General features: G+C 37.9%; 1 long non-coding RNA gene across 1 annotated transcript in view; it reads right to left on the bottom strand.

The window, feature by feature from the left end:
* Positions 1 to 477: 477 nt before the first annotated feature.
* Positions 478 to 24,000, bottom strand: part of LOC309439199 — a 93,494-nt gene continuing 69,971 nt past the window's right edge. The window contains exon 3 of the long non-coding RNA XR_014183939.1: positions 478 to 495. This is a non-coding gene — a long non-coding RNA (uncharacterized lncRNA). The remainder of the gene's footprint in view (positions 496 to 24,000) is intronic.

Genomic DNA, 24,000 nt, shown 5'->3' with positions numbered 1-24,000 from the left:
GAAAAACTTCATTAATAATTAAGCTTATTCTAATATCTCCCTCTTTTCTCTGTTGTTTAGCCCATCCATCCAGTATCCCTCTGACTCCAAAGACTGGCAGTTTCAATCTCTTTCTCAAAAAGACTTGGGGGCAGGGAGGTAGTAAAAGTTTTCTATTCATTCTTTTGCATTACAGCAATCACAAATCATATTGAAAATGAAGGATGCTGCAATTCATTTTCCTTAGGTAAAAGAAAAAAATCCAGAGACAATTTTTAATATCATAGTTCAGACTGTTACCCACTACACTAATGTAACTTGCCAAAATGTGGAGACATATTTAAACATTTTGCTGGGATCCTCTCATCTTTTCCATTATCTCTGCAATATCTACTGTAATGATCACTCAATACACATACGCACCATAAATACAAGACTAGCTTTAGAACTTACTGTAGGGAAAGAGAGAGATTCAACTTCACATTTTAAAAGATAGTTATTTCCAAGAGCTGGAAGCTGGAAAATAAAGAGAAGAATTCAGACAGATTTAACTTGGAAGGTAGGCTAAATTGCCACATAAGCTCATAAGCAGAGCACAACAACAAATTAGGAAGTAAGTGGTGTGGCTGATCAAATGCACCAGACATCACCAGACTAAGCTACATAGAAGTGATTCAAATCACAACATTTGTACAAGAAAAAATTATTCTGAGCACTCTCTCTTTTCAGATAAAATTTTCCTTTCTCAATTATTAGAAATTAGAAGATGATACCAGATGGATAAAATACTACTTTTGTCTCCCTTACCATAACCACTCATGACCCCAAACTGTTAAAAAAGAGAAGAAGACAGACTGTTTAACACTACTTCGGATCATTTGTTTTCAGAAGACAGACATATATTGATGCTATGTTCATATTTAACTCCACAAGTAGGAGCATATTATCTCCAGCAGTGAAATCTGCATCTCACTTAATTTATCTTCTGCATTCAGGCTTTGCTGATGAAAATATCTTACACTGTGTGGACAGTTAGATTTTCTTTTAAAACACAGTAATGACCACAAACTTATTACTATTACTTGCTCAGTAAAATTGCTCTCATAAACCAAGGTTTATGTAACAAACACCTATCATTGATACTATATTAACAGCTGGAGAGAAAGGAAGATGTGAAAGCCATTAATGTGTTTTCACTCTGAAAGGTGATCTAAACAAACAGAGAAAGGAGAGGGGAAGTTTACTCTGCCACTGTCAAGTGAGGGAATGAACTACTCTGGTATTATGTCTCAATCTGACACATTTCTCAGGCACTTAAATTGCTCCCAGAAGTTCAGAAATTACCAGGGAAAAAACACAAACAAAACAAAATGAACAAAAACCAAACCACCAAAACCACACTTTTCTCAGAACTCCATTGGTTTGCCATTGGTTTACTATGTGATGAAATAGACACTGACTCAACAACTTACAAATACTTGAGACTTTAAAACCAATGCAAAGCAAGACAAACAAATAATCCTGAATAGACCACAGTTCTAGACTCAACCTGTCTCCAGCTGGCAGGGATTCTGGGTGGACAGGGTATTCACACAGAGGCAATCAACCCAGTTTAAATTCTAATGGCTTTTATACACAATGTGTAACTTTGAAGCTGAGGAGCAACTTCTTGCCAAAATAAATTCTGAATGGCATCTTACAGAACAACTACAAGCTCCAAAGAGTCAAAATGACAGAGTTGCTTTCCTACAATTCTAATGGGTTCTGCTTACTCCATGTCCACCCCCATCTGCACCCCAAGCTAAATGATGCTGCCCCAAAAGCCAGACTGTTCTCTCCCATTTCTCTCAAGAGTGTATATACTGCTGCTGAAAGAAAAAGTGGAATTCTTAAATGAGAGAAGAGCCTTAAAAAGCATCTCTCTGAGCCTTTAGGCTCTGTTCTGAATACTTTCACACAGACCACACTGCGTGGAAAGGTAACAGTAGGTTTTTTGAATGTTGTTGCTCTTTTCCCACAGAATCACACAGAATCGACTGGGTTGGAAAAGACCTGAGAGATCATCAAGTCCAGCCCTTGGTACAACTCCAGTCCATTTACTAGATCATGGCACTAAGTGCCATGTCCAATCTCAGTTTAAAAACCTCCAGGGATGGTGAGTCCACCACCTCCCTGGGCAGGCCATTCCAGTGCCTGACCACTCTCTCTGTAAAGAATTTCTTTCTAATATCCAGCCTAAATTTCCCCTGGCAGAGCTTAAGCCCATGCCCCCTTGTCCTATTGCTAACTGCCTGGGAGAAGAGACCAATCCCCACCTGGGGAGGTCACCTCTAAGCCTCCTCTTCTCTAGACTAAACAACCCCAGCTCCCTCAGCCTCTCCCCATAGGTCTTGTGTTCAAGTCCCTTCACCAGTCTTGTTGCTCTTCTCTGGACCCGCTCCAGAACTTCAATATCTTTCCTGAACTGAGGGGCCCAGAACTGAACACAATACTCCAGGTGTGGCCTCACCAATGCAGAGTACAGGGGAAGGATCACTTCCCTTGTCCTGCTGACCATGTTATTTTTGATACAGGACAGGATACCATGGGCCTTCTTGGCCACCTGGGCACACTGTTGGCTCATGTTGAGCTTCCTGTCAATTAGTACCCCCAGGTCCCTTTCTGCCTGACTGCTCTCCAGCCACTCTGTGCCCAGCCTGCAGTGCTGCAGGGGGTTGTTGTGGCCAAAGTGCAGGACCCGGCACTTGGCCTTGTTGAACTTCATCCCATTGGAATCAGCCCATTTTTCCAGTCTATCCAGATCCCTCTACAGAGGCCTCCTGCCTTCCTGCCTCCTGCCTCTTTTCTGTAAGAGCCATTGAGAACTTGGCACCCAGGTCCTGCTATGTAGCTTTAATCTGCTTTTGCTTCTCACTTCCACTCAGTTAATTACTTTGGCAACAACGTATCAACTTGGTGTGTTTATTGCTTCCAGGTAATTACTACCTTATAATTAAATAACTCTTCAAAATGGTTCTATCTCTGGCTTTGCATCATTTGTAATTGAATCCACAGCACTGAACTAAGTCATTTGCCATAGGCCTTAGAGTCAATGGAACAAAGAGCTTGTACATCTGAAGCTGGAAATAAGACTAAGAACACATCTCCATGGGTTTATTTTCCTGCTGAATTCCAGCCTTTCTGGCTCCTGGTCAGTGTTACTATTGACAACTTTGCCTGATGTTTTAGTTTTGCCAGGTAATGACTGTATCAGTAAAATGCTTGCAAGCAACCAAACCTGCTGAAAGACTAAGCTGTTCACGAAAGATATCAATAGACTGTCAAGATCATTCTTTCTCTTCAGCAATAAACCTTAAACAAGTACATTATTCTGACACCAATCAACAGTACAATCTGATGGTGTCTGATCAGCCAAGGGTCTGTCTTGAACAGCAGTCACTCAACTGGCACAGAAGGAGAAGCCAACATCTAAATGGAGAAGAAACCAATATTTAGAATCTGTTCATCCTGGACTCTGTCCTGAGGAGCAGTCACTCAGTTGGCACAGAAAGAGAAGTCAATATTTAAATTAAGAAGAAACCAATATTTAGAATCTGTTTCAATCATGGCTAAAGAAGAGTCTCCTCAATCACAGGAGCTGCCACTGTATGTCAGTGTCTCCTGTGTCTAACCAAGGGGAAAGGGAAATTGGGACATTTTAAATGCCAAAGCCACTTGCATCTTGAGGTCTTTAATTCCTACATAATAAGTTGAAAAAATACATTTTTTCATACAGTAAGTGTCACAGAGACTGATTTTCTTCTGCCTATTGAGCACTCAAATTTCAGAAGAGAATTAGAGTTGTACATTTTTAGTCAAGTGCAGGCAGCCATAACATAGATTAAGGAGCACAAACCATTCAGGTGAGAACAGTCTTAAGAGATACCTCTCCACTCAGCATTTGCCACTGAAAGGTTAGCTTTTTTAGACCACACAACTCATTTTTGCTGATCCCTGCCTCAGATTCTGGACTTTGCCTGGTCATTCCACTTGTGATTATGGGCTCCACTAAGCAGTAAGAGTATCTATGGGCAAGATGATGCAGCACAAAACACTGCAGTATTCAGGCTGAGTCTAACTTGTCCAGGACCTGTTAGGAAGAGTTGTAGCTTTTACTGGCTCCACAAAGGTGCTTTCCTTTCCGGGGCAATTGAAGCAATGCAAGAGCTGGCACTTGCTCAGTGTTCAACCAATACAGAATCACAACTGATCAGACCAAGAATACAAAACTGTTCCAAATTCACTGTTTTCAGGTAGAGTGTTGTCCTGGTTTTGTTAAAAACAAGACCAGTTATCTTTCAGTGATTTTTTCTTTCAGCTAAGTTCTTCTAGGTGGCTGTACTTTTCTGAGTTTTAGCCTGCATATTTTTCCTCGGATGCTGTACTCGGTGTTGATAAGAAGACCAACGGAATGCTGAAGAAGCTCATGTTTAGATTTATTACCATAGTAGCCAAGAAAGACTGATAAATTTTCCCACATTCCATTGTGAGAGGGGCATGTTTGAGGAGGGGTGGATGGAACAGGTGACTAGAACTGACCAACTGAGGATCAATTAAGTATTCCATCCCATAATCCTCATGTCCCCTATGTAAGAGGGTGATCACGAGGGTCAAGCTGTCTTCGACCATGGCTGGCATCTAGAGAGGACCCTGTCTGTCTGCCTGTGATCTACAGGCCTCAGGCCCTGTAAATCCTGCAACCAGGTTCTGGTTTGCTGTGAAGTCCCACCCATGACTTCCAGGGACCTGTGCTGGAGCCGCCAGCTCCGCACACCCAGCTCCACTGCTGCTGGAGTGACGCCAACTCCACATTGAGCATTCAAGATTGGTTTTGTATATATTTTCTATTTATTAGTAGCATTAGTAAAACTCTTTAAAACCTTCCAACTTGAAGTCTAAATCTCTCTTCCTTCTCTTTTATCTTCCTCATCATCTTTCTGATCTAAAGGAAAAGGGGTGACAGGGAGTGTCTGCCACGGTTTATTGCCACCTTGCCTTAAACCTTGACAAGTGTATGGGGCTAGCCTCAGGCAGCATGGCAAATCTGGCTTTGTCCAACAATCAATAAGTCTCTGAAGCAAGGGACGTGGTGCTGAGGCTGGCCTCTGGGAAGGCTTTTCTTCAGGTGCGGGGTGGGAGAGAGAAGGGTAAGTAGAATGAAAGAAGATTCATCTACACATGGAGACTCTGAAACTTAGGAAGTCTGAGGGGCCTATACTAGATGTAGCTTTTGTCTGAAAAGGTCTGTCAAAATAACACTGCTGACAAGAACAGAAATATTAATCACTAGCTTTACCACCTGAGAAAAATCTGGGGAATGGAACCTTGTCACATGTTACTTGGTTTTGTTTCATTTCTGCAAACAACAAGCAGAGATCTGGGACTGTACTTCTCTTGAAACTGAAACTGTGTTCAAAGAAGTACCACAACCCCTGTATGCTAGGAAGTTCATTTCATGCTAGATGTCTAACTTAACAACAGGGAAAGCTGGGTAGAAGAAAAATTTAGTATGAATATCACCTTCACTTACTCTCTGTATTTGAGGTCCAGCATACAGATATTTTAATTAATTACCTTTTTTCCTTTAGTCAGATTGCCCTTCTTCATGTACCTTGGCAACACTTTTAATGTAGCAAAATACAGTGATTTCTATTCTGCCTGCTTTACTGTATTTTAAACAAGGCAGAAAACATCTTTCACAATGCCTAAACAACATCTAATGCAGATCACATTTAGTCGTCATGATAAGCAAAAAAGGTCTTCATTCATAGAAGCTTCAATAATTTCAGTTATACTGGAGACCGAAATAGGTTTTCAGGCAAAGGCCAGTGTTTCCCACAGTTGGATGCTATGCAAATTTGAATATTCCTTCCAGTTTCTAGTAGCAAAGATTGAGTACCTCAGGTTTCATGAGTAGGTCTTCACCCTTTGTTCAGCCCTTCTAAATGGAAAAGGTTATCAGTGAGCATGAGTTTTACTATGTAAAAACCATTAGGCAATAGTCTTAGCAGTTATTAATCAGTCAAATTCTGGCGTTTCACTGATGATTTACATTAGCTGAGAATATACTTCATCCTGTTCCTTACTCTATTTATGCATAAATTCCAGGGCATGTGTGTTATCTATTCCACTGGGCCTATCAAAGTGTCAGAGACTTCTAATGATGCAGAAAAAACCCCTTCAAACAGAGAAGGTAACAGTCTGCTGAACTTCTGCAAAAAAGTTTCAGACAGTAGAAAAGTGAATCCGGAAAGAGAAGAAAAGGCTGGATGCTAAGAATACCAAATTTAACTTTGATCTATTTCATATCAAAGAGCACAAAGATTTTAATTAGATCTCAGGCTGAAAAATATTACTGCACTGCCAGACAGAATTAGAAACATTTAATGCTATCAGGGAGAAACCTAGGGATTTCCACACTGACAGAAGAGTGTTGATTACAGTAAACAGTGCACCATGGCTAACTATGTTTTTGAAAAACTTATAATGTACTTAGTGTTCATGCCTTTCACCAGATTGAGAGCACTGCAGAAGGAATTCTTATTTACTGACAAAACAAGTCATTGCATGAGCCTTAACTATGTAAGTTTTCTTACGCTGCAGAATACTCTCAACTTCAGAGTGAACATATATTTATATAACTAGGTTTTGCAGTCAGTTGAATTTAGGTAGGAGGGGCAAAGTCTGTACAGAGATGTGATATCTTTTATCAGATTAGCTAAGGCAGCTGAGGGGGAAAAAAAAAAAAAAAGAGACACTCTGAGTCCCAAATCCCATCATCAATAGCTGTACTGGACCACTGTGTGCCGCTTGCTACTGTTAGTCACAAGCTTCCATCTACAGAATAAGAGTAGGCAAACTGAAATGGCCTTAGAAAAGTAAACAAATTCATGTGGTCAACACAGTGGGCACAAGAAAGCGAGAGGCTATATGAGGAAGCATTCAGCCACCCTTCATAACATACCGTACTTCAAACAGTGCTCAAACTGTCTTAAAAATAAACTTGGTATTTGTCAAAAATATCCTGCAGGAAAGTTGCTTCAAAACTTCATTTACATAATTTTTCAGTTGTTCAGTTAATCAGGGCCAGCACATACCAATTTTTTCCCAAGCTTTTTTTTTTTTCCAGCTTTAATACCTCTCCCTCCTCCATTTTATCTACAATCTCTACCATCGTTGTTCTGTTGAACTAAGGAAATTGTCATTGTGATTTGTATGAGGTACTGCCTCTGTCACACAGATCACCTTGAAACGTCCTCAGGTGAGGACATGTTTTGAGCTTGTCTTTCTTGAATTCAGCTCAGCAGTGTTGTCTGGAGAATTTCCTAATGTTTTCATCATGCTGCCTGCAGTAGCATTAATTCCCTGTTTCTGCAAGCATGTCAGATCCCAGTCACTGAAATTCATTAGTAATTCTGTCCAGAACAATAACATTTCTGCATGACCCACTGTTGCTTCAACTTTGCCCATTTCCTTATCTTCATTATTTCTTGAATGAATGCATCGCATACTTAGCCACAGTTTCCTTGGATAACGCATCTAAAAAGCTTTTTATTTTTTAGGAAAACCAATTATTTCTGTTTGGTACAAGTTACCCTCTGTAATCCCACTTTTTTTTATGGAATCTATCCTCTTTTGTTAGTTTCTGTGCAGCTCCAATTTTTCTTTTCATCATTGTATAATTTAAACCCTTACACAAGCCTGAAATCAAAGCAATGTAACTTTAGTATCTTGTTTGATTTGGATTTTTTTCTTAAATATAAATTGTATATTTCCCATTCTGAAGGCTCCCATACCTCTCAATTTCATGTCTTTCTTCATCAGCGCTACAAACACAACCGATATTACAGGCGCATCTAAAAATTCTTTGTTTCTAAGAGAAGATTTATGGCTGGTTTCAGCTGCTTAATGTCCCTTAAAAGTTATACAGCTGTCATTCCAACACACAGATCTCTTTCAAAAGCAACTCTGGAAATTCAGGAGTTTTTAGTTCCTACCAACAGTATGCATTTTGCAGCTCCCAGTGTGCCAAATGTGAGAAGGTACTCAGAACATAAGGAATTTATGCAGCAGCATAGGTACCTAAAGCCAGTTTGGAAGATCCAGCTGATTTCCTAGATCACTGGCAAATACTGGTCCATAAAAGCCTCAAATTTCATATGAATTTTATGTTTATAAGCTATGGGGATTTTCAGATATGTTTTTCTTATATAAAATGGTGTAAATAACTATGATAATGCCATCTTTCTCCAGTTTCTTTAAGTGGAAAAAATGCTGTTCATGAGACTGAATGTGGATGGAATTCCTCTCAAGCCACTCGTAATAGGCTAAAAATGTTGTTAGTGCAGAGGATGAAATACATGCAACGATTCCTAAATTAATTTCCTCAAAGTAGACACTTGTTTCCTTGCTCTATCCATCAACCTTCGTGCATAGTGAAACAGTATCTGGGTATTGAAAGTGGCAGCTGGACTACAATAGCAGTTTTATGAAGCAGACTTTTGAAGTATCAAGTCTGATTAGATAAATTATTGCTATTCTCTTCAGTTCAGACATCTATCAGGCTGTCAGTGCTTGCATTCAGTCACAGATAACTCATGCATAAAATTCACACTGGGATATGACTGCTGACTGACAGACAAAAATATTAACATCTATACATTACACTGTGAATGAATACATAGCATTTGAGGTGATTCAGCGAAACATTAATAGTAACACTGATTTTGTGCATGTTTTCATTTTCACCTTGAATCTATATTGGGCATACTTCATTTGGAGGAAATAATTTGTTTCCTTATTAAAAGAATAATTAAGGGCCACAAATAGGTTTCTGTTTATGGCAGAGATGATGTTTTAATTATGAGCCCCAAAATAGAATGAAAACATCTGGCTGGGAGACTCAGTAGTGTTGAAGTAAAAACAACAACATGTTTAAAATTGTTGTTTAATTTATTTTAACTGCAAAGCTGAATTACTTTAAAATATGCAGGAGTATTCTTACATTGCAGCATTGCCTGATTACTTGTTTCCCTCATCAAATGCTCCTTAGAAAGTACACTGAGTCAGAAGAAGATAAAGGTTCCCCCTTTTAAAGTATTTGAGGTCAAAGAAAGAGCTTAGAATAAGAGATATATTTTGGAATAAGGTTTTTGAAACTAGAAAAAGACTGGCAGGGGAATTCCACTCTTTTTTTTCCACATCATGTTTCTCCTGGCCATGAGGAAATGTGTAATGTCTCAGAGAGACAGAAAAATAAACAAGCTTATAGCATACATGAAATCTATTTCTCAGTCAAGTGGCCACATCTGATGTGATTCCCACCATCAAAACAGGCTTTTTTCTTGGCACCTGTCCATGCCTGTTGGACCACTGCCATACGCTTCTGGTATGATGAAGCACTAGTTGTTCAAACCAGTTTCCAGGAGTGCTGTTTTTAAACTGGGGTAGATGAGCCAAAATTATGGCTCCTGTCTCAGCTTTATAAACCAGACATTATATACAATTTCTCTGTGTGCGGTCCTGTTTCATTAGGAGCCAATTATAATACAGCTTTACCCATTCACAATAAAAGGCATCTCTGAACTGTTCACATCACTGAAGCTCAGTCTTTGTTGCCCTGTAGACAAGAACAAGCAAAGAAGTAGTATCTTCTGTCCGGCCACCTGGAGTATGACTGCAAAACCTTGTAAGCAGAAGCCAAGGCTTTGGAGGAGGCATATCTCTGTCTCCTGAGTTTTCATGTTAGATGCATGGATTCTGTGAGTCAACAGTCCTGTGCTGAAAGGCAAGAGATTATTTCCCAGCTATGGTTCCACCTAACAGCCTCTCCTCTGTCTCAGTCTATGTGCCACTGCTGCTTGAGGGTAGAACATAAAGAGCCTTACAGTCAGAGGAGCATTAGTAGCTGATACTCTTTCCACCAGCAGTACAACATCATGGTCTATCCTGTGCCATGGACAAAGTACCTTACTGCATCTTGGCTACTGAAAATGCACAAGTGTAACCAAAGGGCCGGTTGCATGAACCTCACATCGACATATGAAGACTTATGTGATTCAATTTTAAAAGCTAATACTTCCCTGATCAGATTTTTGTGGTAATATGCCATAAGTATTAGCCATAAGTGAGCCAATCCATCAGCAAACAGAACTACTGTAGCATTATAACTTTGGTGAACCATATCTGACTGTCAACATCTTAAGCAGAACTGTTCATGCATGTAAGGCCCAATTCATTCTGCAGTGCAGTTCTTCACAATCCTTGATGTATATCCTAGATTCAGATATTTATATCTTTAAGGATATAAGACCTTGCTTTTCTGCAAGCCCTTAGATAAGCTACGACAAAGTAGCTTACCCAAATGATAATGAGCAATACAACTAATGACCATATACTATAGCAAGCCATAGTTTTCTGAAGATTCAGTCTCTTTTACAAAGTCAGTGCTCAGAAGCATTTTAAATATTCTAAAACTACTGAAGTTATTTTATTCTCCTTTTGCTTTGAACACTTGGTCCTCAAAAATTAATTAAAATGGTAGCTCTTAGATTTGACCTGTTAAAATTTCTTTTCTAATTAGAACATATTGTGTACACCTCTATCTGTCAGAACAACATTCAGCTATTTAAAAAAAAATCAGCAAAAATGGATAAGATATTAACCCATCAAGGATCAACATAAATGTTAGAGTTATTCTGAAAGAGTTATGAGTAGCTGAAAAAAAAATACAAATATTAATCAGGATTTAATCTCTGCCTCTTTCTATTTCTGAAAAGTCATGAGAAATGGTATTATGTCTTATCACATCAGTTGCTAAACACTGAAACTTAACAGGTCAGCTTCAGAAATCAGTTTCCCCTTTCATCATTTCCTCCATTCTTGTAACTTCCCCACTGAAGTGAGGAATCACAATCTGTCTCCCTTTACCAAAACACTCTGAAAGAGCTCGAGAAACAGAATACTTCAGGAATAGAAGCCTGCAATTAATTTGAGTATGACTCGTGTATTTTACACACACACACACACACACACACAAAAAAAGCTTATAAATTGCCAGTTATATTGTTGTCCATCCTTTAAAAAGTTCTATATTGGATTCTTATAAATACAGAAAGAGTTGCATAATGATATTACGAAGATTTTTTTCACTATTTTACAGTTAAAAGACTGCTGTGAAGTTTTATGCTACCGGTTTGAAAGATAGCTCTATCTTGGGCCAAGAAATATTTGTTTCATCCATGACAGGAAGAAAACAAACCACTGGCAGCATCAGAGCATTTTGTTTGGTGAATGAATATTTATACAGCAAAAGGCTGAAAACTGGCAAACTCCAAAAGTAATACATATTTTAAGTAGCTCTTAATTTAAATAGTGAAATCTCCACAGGTATGTGGGCATCATGTAGAAGGTACATACACATAGCTCTTTTGTCTATGAATGCTACAGGCGTAGGACCAAAGTAGGGCTTTTCAGTGACCTTGGCATGTCACAGGACATTATATCCTCAAAATAATAAATAATTGGTAATAACAGGTTATAAATCCAAGCCCACAAAGTCTGCAGTAACCCAAATGGGATCCAAACTGAAATCCAAAATAATGTCAGTCACTGCTGATTTCAGCCAGGAAGAGATGTTGAAAACAAACAGGGTCCTGAAGGAAAAATTTGCATTGTGCCCTTCTGTGACCTGGAGCCAAACAAATTGTCATCACAAATCCTTGTAAAATGAAATTCAAAATTTTAAATAGGAACAAATGTTGCTGATTAAACTGATTAAAGAAAGGGTTACTGGAAAGTGGGTTTTGATGACAGAAACTCCATTTATCTAACAATGCAACACTTAGCTTTTCACTTGGTGTGAAGCAATTTCATGTGATCTTTTTTAAAAATGATAAGAAAAGATGGCTTCTGCTTGTGTTGTATGCAAAATTGGAACAGATATAGGGCTTCAATATCTCATAAAAAACAAAGAACAACTATAAACAATTAATATAGTATTCTGATGATTTGTTATGACTTAAATACTGGAGAACACAGTAGTCTACCCATTGGGATTCAAGTAGAGAAAGCTGTAAACAATAAATGATGTCCTCTTCAAAATATAACTTGATAAAACACATTGAAGTTTAGGATTCTTAAAAGTGTTAATGACTAATAACTTTAAAAGATAAAAATTTTAAGAGGTTTTGCTGAGTTGCATTATGTATTTTGTGTCCTTGCCATGCACCTCAGTTACGTTTCTAAAGCTGGGATCTATGTTCTTGTTTTCTCCGCGTGAACACAGGTTCTCACCATTTGCTTGCCTCCCAGAATTTAGGATGTAAGGACAAAGCAATAGCCAGGATTAGGCTCCTGTTAAAGGTCTGGGAGATATGATGTGGAAGCTTGATTTTAGCTTCTAAACAATCCTTCCGTTTGGGTAATAGCATCATCCCTTCAGTTGCCTGAAAACTGGAGTTACAGTTTCTGCTCTGAATGATGCACCAACATAGGTTCCCAGCTGTCAGGCAACAATAGGGTGGATAGACTGAATTAACTGGAAGACAATAAAATAGAAGCTGTGTTTTAAAACACTCCTGCAATTTAGTTTAGCATGGGCTATTATAGTGGAACAAATGTTTGGTGTACTGAAAAATCAAAGACAGAAAACCACAGTCCCTTAAAGTACTGAAAACCCTCAAGATTTTATCAGGCCTTACGTTACTCAGCAGGGTTTTGTTTTGGTTTGGTTTGGCTTTTTAATCATTTTGAAACCTAAGCAAGAAATAAATCAGTGTTTTACTTTTGGAGAAAAGCTTAAAAATGTGGTCTCTGATGGCTCAAAACCAGAAGGCAAAGAAAACATACCCTTTGAAGTTCATGGCATTTTGAAAGACCTGAGTCATGATTTTTGAATGCTTGAAGTTGACAGTAATTTCTTTAGTTCAGCATAAGTATAAAAAATGGTAGAATTAATAGAAAACAATTGTTTCACTGTTATCACATATACTTTTAAAGGTATAATATGTGACAGTCTTAGGTTCTCTGTCTTCACACGTGAAAGAGTTTTTTTCTCTCAGATACAAACCGGAACTTTTAATCAAATTCCCATGTGGAGGAGTAAGGGTGCAAAGATGTGTGTGTTTCACGATCTATATACCAAACACAAGTGCTGTGACCACCCAGTGCTGTAATATCATCATGGCTCTGGATAAGACTGAGTAGAGTCACTTTTCAAACTAGGCTTTTTTCTCCAATCCACCCCATCTCACCGGGAAGAAGGAACCTCCCTTTCTTAAGGGAACCATACCCCAGGGCACAGGATGAAAATGCAAGGTATCTCTTGGACTTGTCCTTTTTCCTGAGGTCCTCTGGGAATAGCTTGCCTTGCCTAGCACATTGCCAGACCACCAGGTACAGTGGGTTTGCTTTGAACTTCTCTGCTTCTGCATCTTTGTAGAAAAGTCCAGAAATTATATACTCATTCTAATTCAATGGAGAAGACATAGGGACAGTGTGTGAGTGATCCAGAGTGTGGGGAGAGCAGGTACCACTGAGCACTCAGAACAAGTGCTGTAGCACCAAACCATCCAGGCAGTGCATGTATTAAGATTTAGGTTTGCTTTACTGTCCATTTGTAAATAGTCTGTTTACTTACATTGCCCCCAGTCTTAGTCAAATTTCTGCAGAAGTGGTAAGCCCTGAAGAAATCAGTAGTGTCCCCTCTCAAAAAAATGACCATTTACTCAATCCTTCATTTATTTTTAATTATAGAGCTACTGCCAAATTATTGAGCTGATTTCACTTCTATCCATTAGGCAAAGTACTGACCACAGGTATTCCTCTTCCCAAATGGTACTAGGGTCTTCCTACTCCTGGGGATGCACATTGAGAGAGAAGGGGGACAGAGAGAAGTTAAAATTCCATAACTAATGGGACATCAAAACACCTGAAAGGTGCAGCAAGCAGAATTAAAAGGATATGGTTTAAAAACAGTTCAAAGTCTTAGTAGGTAGCCTCACAAAAATTTTTAAGGAGGATGGGATTATGCTAAAAATGAACCATAAATACACCATGTCCATTGGTACAACTGGCAGTAAGAAGTATAGCTTCATGATTCATATCTACATGCATACAAAAGGGAAAAATTAGTGGCAGTTGTTTCTTATCAAGCTGTGGATCTTCATTCATACAACTTAATTTTAACAACATATAAATAATGGGAAAAAATGCATCTAATTCACTCTTCTAAACACTAGAATGTTTCTGCAATTCTGAAGAAAAGCCATTACATTTTTGAAGAAAAATGCCCCTGTTTTCACACACAAACACATGATTTGGAAGTTGGGAGAATGCAGGGATTTTTTATCAAATGAAGTCAGAATATATAGGAACTGCAATGTTGTTGTTGTTGTTTGTTTTTTTCCCCATAAGTTGCAATTTCAGCAGTAACTTCCAAAATAAGTTCATAAGCAAATAATCTTGAGCCGTACCTATAACCTGCCTCGAGTTCATCTCCACTAACACTTCAGCTCATGTCAGCCATACCCTCCCCAAAGTTGCTGCTGCTCATCCTCCCACCCCCAGTTGTTACTGTTTACTGTAGTTTGGTTTGCATTGCAGAGCAGACAAATTACCAAAGCTTAATTCTCTTCAGATGAAAAGAAACTGGAGGGTGCACTCCAGGAGCAAACGTACTGTGCTCTAACCACTAAGGGGCATTCAGTTCACAGGAAAAGAGTTCGACTGAAGTAAACCCACCTGGAAAGCTTTTTTTTTTCTTTCTTTTTTTACGATTAGGTTATCAGCACAGTGCTTCTCTGCAAATTTCCACTTATTGAGTTGTATCATCTATTAGTGTGAAAATAAGCCTATGAACTGCACATTCACTATTTACCTTGAGGACAGTCCTCTAGGTTGATTCCCAGCTGGAGAGCTGCTTTAGTACTAAAATCAGACACAATTATTATGAGACAGAATGAGTACATTCTGTGTTTTAAAAGCTGGGAAAAGAAGTTACATTTGTACTTAACTATATTCTAGATATTAAATACTTTTTAAAGGACAAAAGCCATTTAAATCTAACAAAAAGAAGCAATCTGTTACATCACTTTTTGAGTGTAAAAAATAGGATTCCCATGAGCATTTCTCATTGAAAATCAGTTAGAGACTAACTGGAAAGAGATGTAACAGGCACATGTTTTCTTTTGTAGCAGACATGCAGGTGAAAATAGGAATGGTTAGAGGGCAGGTATTCTGAGCAGTCATCTGTCTTGCCAGCTTCACTAATTCACAAAGTATGAGTTGGGGTGCTAAAAAAAATCACAGCCTGTTGTTTTTTTTTCATAAGATCTGCAAATATTTTTTGGTTTTCATGCTTTCAAGTCTTTAGGTAGCATTGGCTTAGCATTTTAAGCTTTGAGGCAGGAATCTTTATTCATTCATTTATTTATTTATTTATTTATTTATTTATTAAATGAAAGCGGATATAATATAATTAACCAATCCTAGGAGCTGGAATTTTACAACATAGAAGCAAATAAAAAATTCAAGGACTGTCTGTCAGCCTCATTAAACAGTCACAAAGAGCAGTCACACGCTGCGGCAACCCAAAACAGCACAAGTGGAAATTTCTAAAAGATGAGTTGGACTCGTTGTCTCTTACAAAACCTTTCAACACCCACTCATTTCATTCTAAAATGAAATTATATTAGAACTTCATATGAGGTGTTTGTTATCAGGACATAGTCTAAAAAAGGAACTGACTCACCACTATCAACAACTGAATACTGCCAACTGACTGGAATTTCACAACATTTATATATACATAAAAGTACATAACTGTTCTAGCAATTATATGTGTAATTTTAGTAGAGGTATGCAAATGTAAATATTCAGTAAATTATTACTTTGGTGGCTCGCTTATAATTTGGAAATATGCAGCGTACATGCATTTGACATCTTTATGCACAACAGTAGGAACTCTAAAGGCTGAGTGCATATCCATGTCATTTTCATCTTTTTGCTAGGAGAAGGCACCAATGTTAAAAGCTATAGCCAGCCAAAATCAAGTGTAATAACCCATCAGTGGTTTTATTTGAAATGACCTGAAGCCAAAAATTGGTGCTTGATCTAACACATATTGCAAGATTCCCATTAATTGTGAAATCTCATCCTTCTTATATTATGTTCAACAAACTCCAGGAAACCCTGGAAATGAAACATTTCCCAATTAATCTGGAGAAATATTTTATTCAATAAGCAGGAAATGTGAGTTGAATGAACAGGTGTTCCTGCAGGTTATTCAGCCATGAGGCTCACACCCAGACAGTAGCATCCCAGGTTTGCAACTGTAGCCTGCATTGAGAGTGATTTATCTTATGACTGGTCTAGATACATCTGTTTTTCCAAACTCTTTTTCACCCCTTTCATCATCCTTTTATATTGCCCTTAGGAATTAAGTTGGAGGTTTTTTGTTCTAGTTAGCAGAACATTTGTGCCCAAGAAATGTGTGTCCTTCAAGTTTTTCACAACTGCAGTGCAATCTGCATGCATGCATAGATATTGTGTGACAAGTTCCTATAAAAGTGGCAGAGTGTAAGTAGCAACATAACGTTGGTCCTTTGCTAAGAAGTAGCCTCTCGTCTAAGAGCTGCTTTTTGTCAGTTTCACTATGGGCATCTGTCGAGGGTTAGATTGCGCGGTGACAATAAAACCCTGGCAGATGTATTGTTAACCTCCTCTCCCCCCCACTTCCCCCTTTTGCTCCTCCCTCTCCCCCCCTTCCACTCAGCACAGGCGATCGGGAGGGAAAGAAGGACAGAGAGAAGAGAGTTGGAAAAAATTAAAGATGTTTTACTAATGCTACTAATAAGAATAGAGAAAATAATACAAAATATACAAAACCAATCTTGAAAGTCTCAGCAACTGCAGAGCTGACACCCAAAGTCCTGGATTAGACTCTGCAGCCAACCGGAGCTGGATTCAGTCTCTCACTAGGCCTCAGTTCGCAGGGATGACTAGCAAGGTCCTCTCCTAATATCAGCCATAAGCAGAAGGGAAAAAAGGGACGAGATCCTCGTGGTCTTCCACTTTTATATGAAGTATTCAAGTGAATGGAATGTTATACTCAGTTGGTCAGTTTCTTAGTCACTTGTTTCTCGTCGCCCCTCTCGCGAGATGTCCATCCATGCTTATCAATAAGTTTGCATTCCATTGCTAGGTTTACCAAAACATGTGTCTGGTTCTCCAGGAAAATGCAGTTAATATGAAGGCTTTAGCTGACAGGCAAAATTCACTGAAAGAGAAACTTGTTTTTAACAAAACCAGGACAGCATAACAAAGAGTTTAGCTACAGCACTACTGGCATGGATGAAAGAAAACAGTCTCCACAATCACGGAATCAAGCTGGTATTTAAAAACCTTTAATCCCTGCATCCACATTCTTCATTCTCAGGACACGGTACTAAACACCCCACATGCAAGAGTATATGTCAATGAACTGGGCTCCATTAGACGAGGTTAAGAAGTCAAGTGGTCAGCACTCAGCATGCTGCTGTTTCTCAGGATGCCAGAGAATTCATAACACCACGAGCAACACCCCTCATCATCAGTGGGAAGCAGAGATTCCTCAGCCCAAAGACAAAATGACAGAGGAACACATTCCAGGGAGGACGGGGTACAGCCACTGTTAGAGTGTATAACATGCCTGGATCTTGAGTCTGTCTACAAAACAGCATCAAAAACTGAGTACATATAAATAAGCTATTTCAATGGAGATCTGATACGAAGTTAAAATTGTGCCTAACACACTTTTATCACAAATAACATCTGTGGTAACCCAATTCCAAAGCTAGTGCAGGTAAGACTGAAATCCCTATTTCCAGCCCTGCTTTTCTCAAGAGGTGACCTAGATTTAATATTGGGGTGTGGATTTTCCAAAAGTACAGATAGTAAAACAAAAGGTCCCTGAAAGACTGGGTAGCTGTGCAAATTCTGCATGCACATCTTAAGTACTGACACACTATCTTTTTAACTCACAATATTAGACTCACAAATACGAGACACCACTGCTCCCTACTGTCTCATCCAGCCATCAAAATAATATTTTTGTCATGCTCAAATGTAGTTTGGAAAACGGTCCTATAATTTGAAAAACAACAGTTTGGAAGAGGCATTAAAAGTGATGAGACCTTGTCACCATTTGAAAGTTAAAGCAGTGCTATGACACATCAGTACTAGCAGAAAAAAGTTTCTAGGAAGATACTGACATATTACTTTGTTTCAGATACTTTAGAGCTACCGAAGTGTCAAAACTCATGGAATTGCACAAGTGTTTCTCAAATTCTTCAGCATGCATCATCTGCACCTAAAAAGGAGGGGATTTCTTTGAGAAAAATACAAGAAAGAAAATCTTTTGCGGCCTTGGATGTCAACCTGTGCTCAGTATAACAGAAGTTTGCATTCTTAAAAAGGACATACAGGATATTTTTGGCAACGTCCTAAAGGAAAAAATAAAGTTCTGGTAAACATGTCGAGTGATTGTTCAATAGTCAGGCAGTTATTGAAAGAGAGGGACCAGAGTTAAAAGATTTGACTTTTCTGACAAGTGTGTTTCTTGTAGAAATTGAACTCAATTTAAAGTTTCTTTAAAGTACTGCTTAAGGACTCCAGAATATTTCAAATGCATTCTCTATGATGTCTGATGAGGCAGCTTCTACTGTTCTGCTGTTTGAATTAGCAAGAAAATAAACTGCACAACCCAGAGATAATTTATGCAAAAATTCTGTGCCTATTTCAGCGAAATTATTTTCTTACACTTTTCACAGTGTATAGCTTTTGTATTAGATTTCTGACCCCTACTCAAGCATTACACACATGCTTCCAACATGGCCTTTCATTTTTCTAACCTCAGTTTCTTGTAAAACTTTATAGCTCGGTATGGAATGTATGGAATTTGCTGTCTGTATAGGCTGAAGGTAATTTCTTAGTGTATTTTTATTTTAATGGATTTTAAAAAAAAAATAAAATCAGTGAATAAAAATGTTGCAAATTCAGCATGTTTAATATCTGAGTAACAGGGTTAGTGATCTTCAGAGCGTTGTGTCAGTCCTCTTTTGGCCTGGGCTGACAGATGACGTGAGTTCTGCTAATTCCTACCCAGGAGCACTCAACACCTCTTTGTATCACAGCCTGACATTGAAAGGACCATAGGATTGTTTTGTTTTCTAAGTTTAGAATAAAGGTGACTTCAGTAAAGCTGTTAGCTTGGGACAGGTCTTGTGTGTGTTTAAAAATACTTTTTGTTGACAAATCCCAAGAAGAAACCATATTTGTTGTCATGAATCTTGGGCAGAAGCACAGGAAGCCAGTTTTGTAAATCATGTTCATCTGTAAAAGTTGCTGTATGTGACTTTTCACTTTTTTTTTTTCTGCTTTTCCATGAAGAGGTACTACCAGAACTATTAACATACTTTACTTTTGAGCAGAGTAGAGAAGTAATGTCACTACTGACTTGGAAAACAGCAAGGTAGAGTGGTCCTTCAGAGGACGCGTTCTGCCTGCTGTTTAACACTTTTAAGAAGTAGCCGTGGCTGAAGCAGAATTGCAGCTGACCCAGTAGAAAACATTAAAATTACTAGAAAAGTCAGTTTAAACTATCTATTAAAAGAGTAAATTAAAATAGACACCTTATAAAGTGACTAAATACTATTAAAACCCAGGATAAAATTATTCATATATAATTCATGTTATAGGGATTACAGCTTGTTAGAAGTTTTGCTATGAACCATTTTTTCTGCATCAGAAACGCTAATTTCTAGATGTAAGTGTAACTAAGACAGTACTTAAATGGACTTCCTGATTAGAAAGAAGCATACACAGAGGCCGTGACACTTGTACATAATGTGTATGCTTTCCACAAAGAGTTGAACAGCAACAGCTACAAATGCCTGCCTCTAAACACAGTGGTTAAAATCCCAACCTGGGACATGGGACACCTACATTTGAGATCCTAGTCCAAATCATACAAAGCCTTCCTACCTGCACCAGCCTTTCCTTCTAATAACAGGCTCTCTCAGTCATTTTCATTTCCTTATATAATGAGCTTAACTTCTCTGGTAGAGTAGAAAATTAATAAAGCATGTAAAGGACAGCCTTAGGTATCTGATCCCCACTATATTGCATGTTTGGTGATGAATTCCATTCCCTAAGGTAAACTGTGACAGACATGTTTAAAAATGGTCAGATTCAGGAAAGGTTAAGACAAGTGTTTATAAGAAATTAAGAGCCAGGAAAAGAATGGCTCCTTGTTGGACACTTCATGCCTTTCGGAAGCCTGAGACTTGTTCATGTACGTTACCAGTATGAGGTAGAAGAGTCACGTATGACAATACTGCAATCTTCAAGCATTTCAAAGCATATATTTCTGAGATTTTTAAAATTATGTAGAAATGTCAGATGACAGGATTTCTCAAATGCTACTCCATAAATAGCTATTTTCCTCTACTATCAGTAGAGGAGAATCAACTGAATCAATACAAACTTCTGTATGGGATTTGATCCTATCACATGTATACTTATTGAGTTTATTCCATGCATATTGTTTCACTGAAACCTGTTTCAGGAGTGTTCAATGTCGTGGACATCACCCCTGAGTTAGCAAAACAGGAATACTTAGAAATCTATCCAGTTCATGAATTCTGGGAAATCTGATACCTATTGTAATCGGATGGCAGCTACAAATGCACAAAGTATATAAAACTTTTTATAACTAAGTTAAGGGGTTTTTTTAGGTTTCAGGCACTGCTTTGTTCACTTAAGTGATGCAAAATTAATTATTTTTCGTCACTTGAACCTTTCTTTTATTTCATCCTGTAAAAGGTAGGTAATGAAAACACTAAGCCTACTAGAACTGAACAAATATGTGAAGGAAAGAGATAGAATAAATATTTTAATTTCACAACAAACCATTTTACCCATCACTCTTAGCTAGTTCTCTCTCCTACCACTTGGAAATTCTTACTTCAAGAGTCTTCTAATTGAATACAGGCTTCAGTTTGCAGGGATGTGTTTGTAAACTGGCCACTAGAGAGAGGCACTGGAAGTCTAAAAAAGATTGAAGAGAAAATATAATGTTGTGCTAAGCAGCCCTGGGTTTAATTAAAAATATCTTTACATCTTTGTTGGAAGCTAAAATACTTTGAATAACTTTTCAAACAGCTTTTTTTTTTAAATTTATACAGCAGGGATTCAGCTGTTCTGATACAAACTGAGAGGCATTTCTTCTTGTTAAACTCACTATATAAGTGCTGCTTACACTCAATATTTAACAGAAGCAGCACACCTACCACATATCAAAGTCTCTGTGTGCTAAATTAGAACCTCTGAACGGCCCCTTTCTAGACACTAGGGGGGTGTCTTGGAAGACATAATGTGCTACTGCAAAATTTCAATTCTTCTCTTTCACTTCTAGTGAGATCTCTCATGGCAACCAGTTCCAAAGTAAGCTGGGCAGGGTGGGCAGCACAGGAATCCGCCTGCACATCAACCTTGCAAGTTGGTCCCTTTTCCAAAGTCAGTTTCTGGCCAGTCAGGGGGTATGCAGAGGGTATCTACATCAGTATTTCCAGATGATCTCTTCTTTTTTTCCAGAAGAATAATCGTATTCCTATGGTACTGGGAAATTTTCTCTCTCTGCCAAATAAATTTTCCCATCTCCCTCCAGGGCCTAGCTAGATTGTCCTCCCTCTCTTACACACTCAGTTTGCTCTTTTCTTTTGGGCTTTCCTGACTCTTTAGGTTCCTCTGCAAAATTCATCTGCTTCCTTCTCTCCCTCACCCTAGTAAAATTTGGTGCCTTTTCATTTTATCAGCCATGTATCTTAATAAAATTAATGTGAAGAGTGTGAGCAAACTTTGATAAAATCTGATTTGAAATGACCTCACCCATATGACAGGCAGTAGACATCTTAATATGTGATGACCAGCTATGAAAATAATGCTGATTCTGTACTCATGTTCTACTTTGATTTCTTGTTATATTTACATCATAAGATTTCATAGAATTACTTGTCTCTGTATGAAAATGTTCATATTTGTATGATAATTCCAAGGACCGGAATCCAGGTAGATGTCTAAACATCACTGATTTTGTGACTGTGTATGGTTTCATAGAAAACTAGGGGTTTTTTACAACTTTTGTATGAGTAAAATATTGAAAAATTTCTATGTGCTTTGTAAATACGTAGATTTTACACATTACCTTTACAGGCAGATGAGGTCACAGCTATTTGGAACATGACTGTGTGAACTGCAACTGTAAATGGTATGCAAGTTTGGGTAACAACTTATGATTCTTGCATTAAACAATGCAAGTAGAAATGGTGCTAACAGACATATTCAGTGGAACTTCTCTAAATCTCCATTGGATAACTTGAACTCAGGTTTACATATTTAGGGATATATTGGCTACTGTTCTGACATTGCAATTCCAGGTATCTGCTGTTTTGCGTAAAGATATTTGTACTTTACCTGATGTAGGCTGAAACATGAGCTTTACCAATAAGACATTCAGGGTTTGGCGAGGAGTTACAAAGTTTGCTTTGATTTCCATGGCTCAACTTCTGATTGAGCAAGTTCCCCAACTGCTCAAGAGACTCCAATCAAGATACTCTGCAGCTAACCATGTGTTTGTGTCTCATCTGTATCTCCTGCTGTTTTGTACAGCCTGTATATCTTGCTACTGTCTCTTTTAGCTAAGGTATATATGAAAATTATTATCCCTGAAAGTCTGCAAGTTTGTCTGCAGCCTAAAGGTAAAAGCCACAGGGCCTCTCCATTGCAGACCTTCTCTAATCCTTGGATACTGTCTAATGCTCTACTCTAATCCATTCATCTCCATCAGCTGGAAATTGAATGAAGGCCCTAGTATTTTATTAGACACTTAGCAGTAAATAAAACCACAAACAAATAAACCCTTAATGGTAAAGACTAAAATTTTATTTTCTAATCAACTATTAAATGTCTACTGCAAAACATTTTTAGAGCCTACTTCTTGGGAAAACTGACTCAACCTCAAATGTATAGCCACACGTAGAAAGATGTGCAATGTGGAATTGTGTAAACATTTTCTCTCATGAGAAAAGAAGGAAATAATCCTTGGACACTTGAAAAACTCATTGTGTTTTTTATTCTAGATCATATTTAAGGATTAGGCTTTTTTTCCTCAGGTTATCATATTTTTAAAAAAAAAAAAAAAATCTAATTTCAGGCACACTAATTTTTTAGCAACTGATTCAATCAAAAGCAGAATTGAAGGAAAATTAACTTCAGAAAACAGTGCAGACACAATTTTAAGTATAGAAGACCAGGTGCTTTCTTTTTCCAAAGTCTGATACAGTTTAGTATGGATAACATTTAAATCATATGAATATTACCCACACAGACAGATAGAAAGGCAAATGAAATTTTCTAAATTTAAACTCCTTTTTTTTCTTTGTAAAGAAACTTAGAGAATACCTCACAACACTGTAGCTTGGAATGGAAATCATCTAAGTATTAGGTGCCTGCAAAGATGGGATTTTAATTTCAGAGCTGAATTACTCTTTTGTGTTATTCTATATAGCAAAGTGAAGAGTTTGGATCTCATTCAAATTAATTTTAGAGGAAAAAATAGTTACTGGTAAATGCTATTTCAAAATATTAGAGATGAGGAAAGTGTATTCATCAAACAACCACTGATAAAATCAAAATCTCATCATAGCAACATATAAAATGTACTCTCTTTCTGCAAGATCATATGTACTCCTTACAACCTACAAAAGAGTTGCTATGTTTAAAATATTACAGTTTATATTAATAAACTTACTTAAAATTACTTTGCTTCTTGGCTTTGAAATTCAACCAGTTACAGCATTTCTGAGTTACACTTACAGTCTATGTTTGTGGATTACATTTTGTCAGTGATATTTACATCTATACTATTCTTAAACAACATCAGCT

Source organism: Streptopelia decaocto (assembly GCF_964273445.1).
Source record: "Streptopelia decaocto genome assembly, chromosome: 4".
NCBI lineage: Eukaryota > Metazoa > Chordata > Aves > Columbiformes > Columbidae > Streptopelia > Streptopelia decaocto.
Note: the sequence above shows the minus strand (reverse complement) of the source record. Positions and strands in the feature narration are given on the sequence as shown.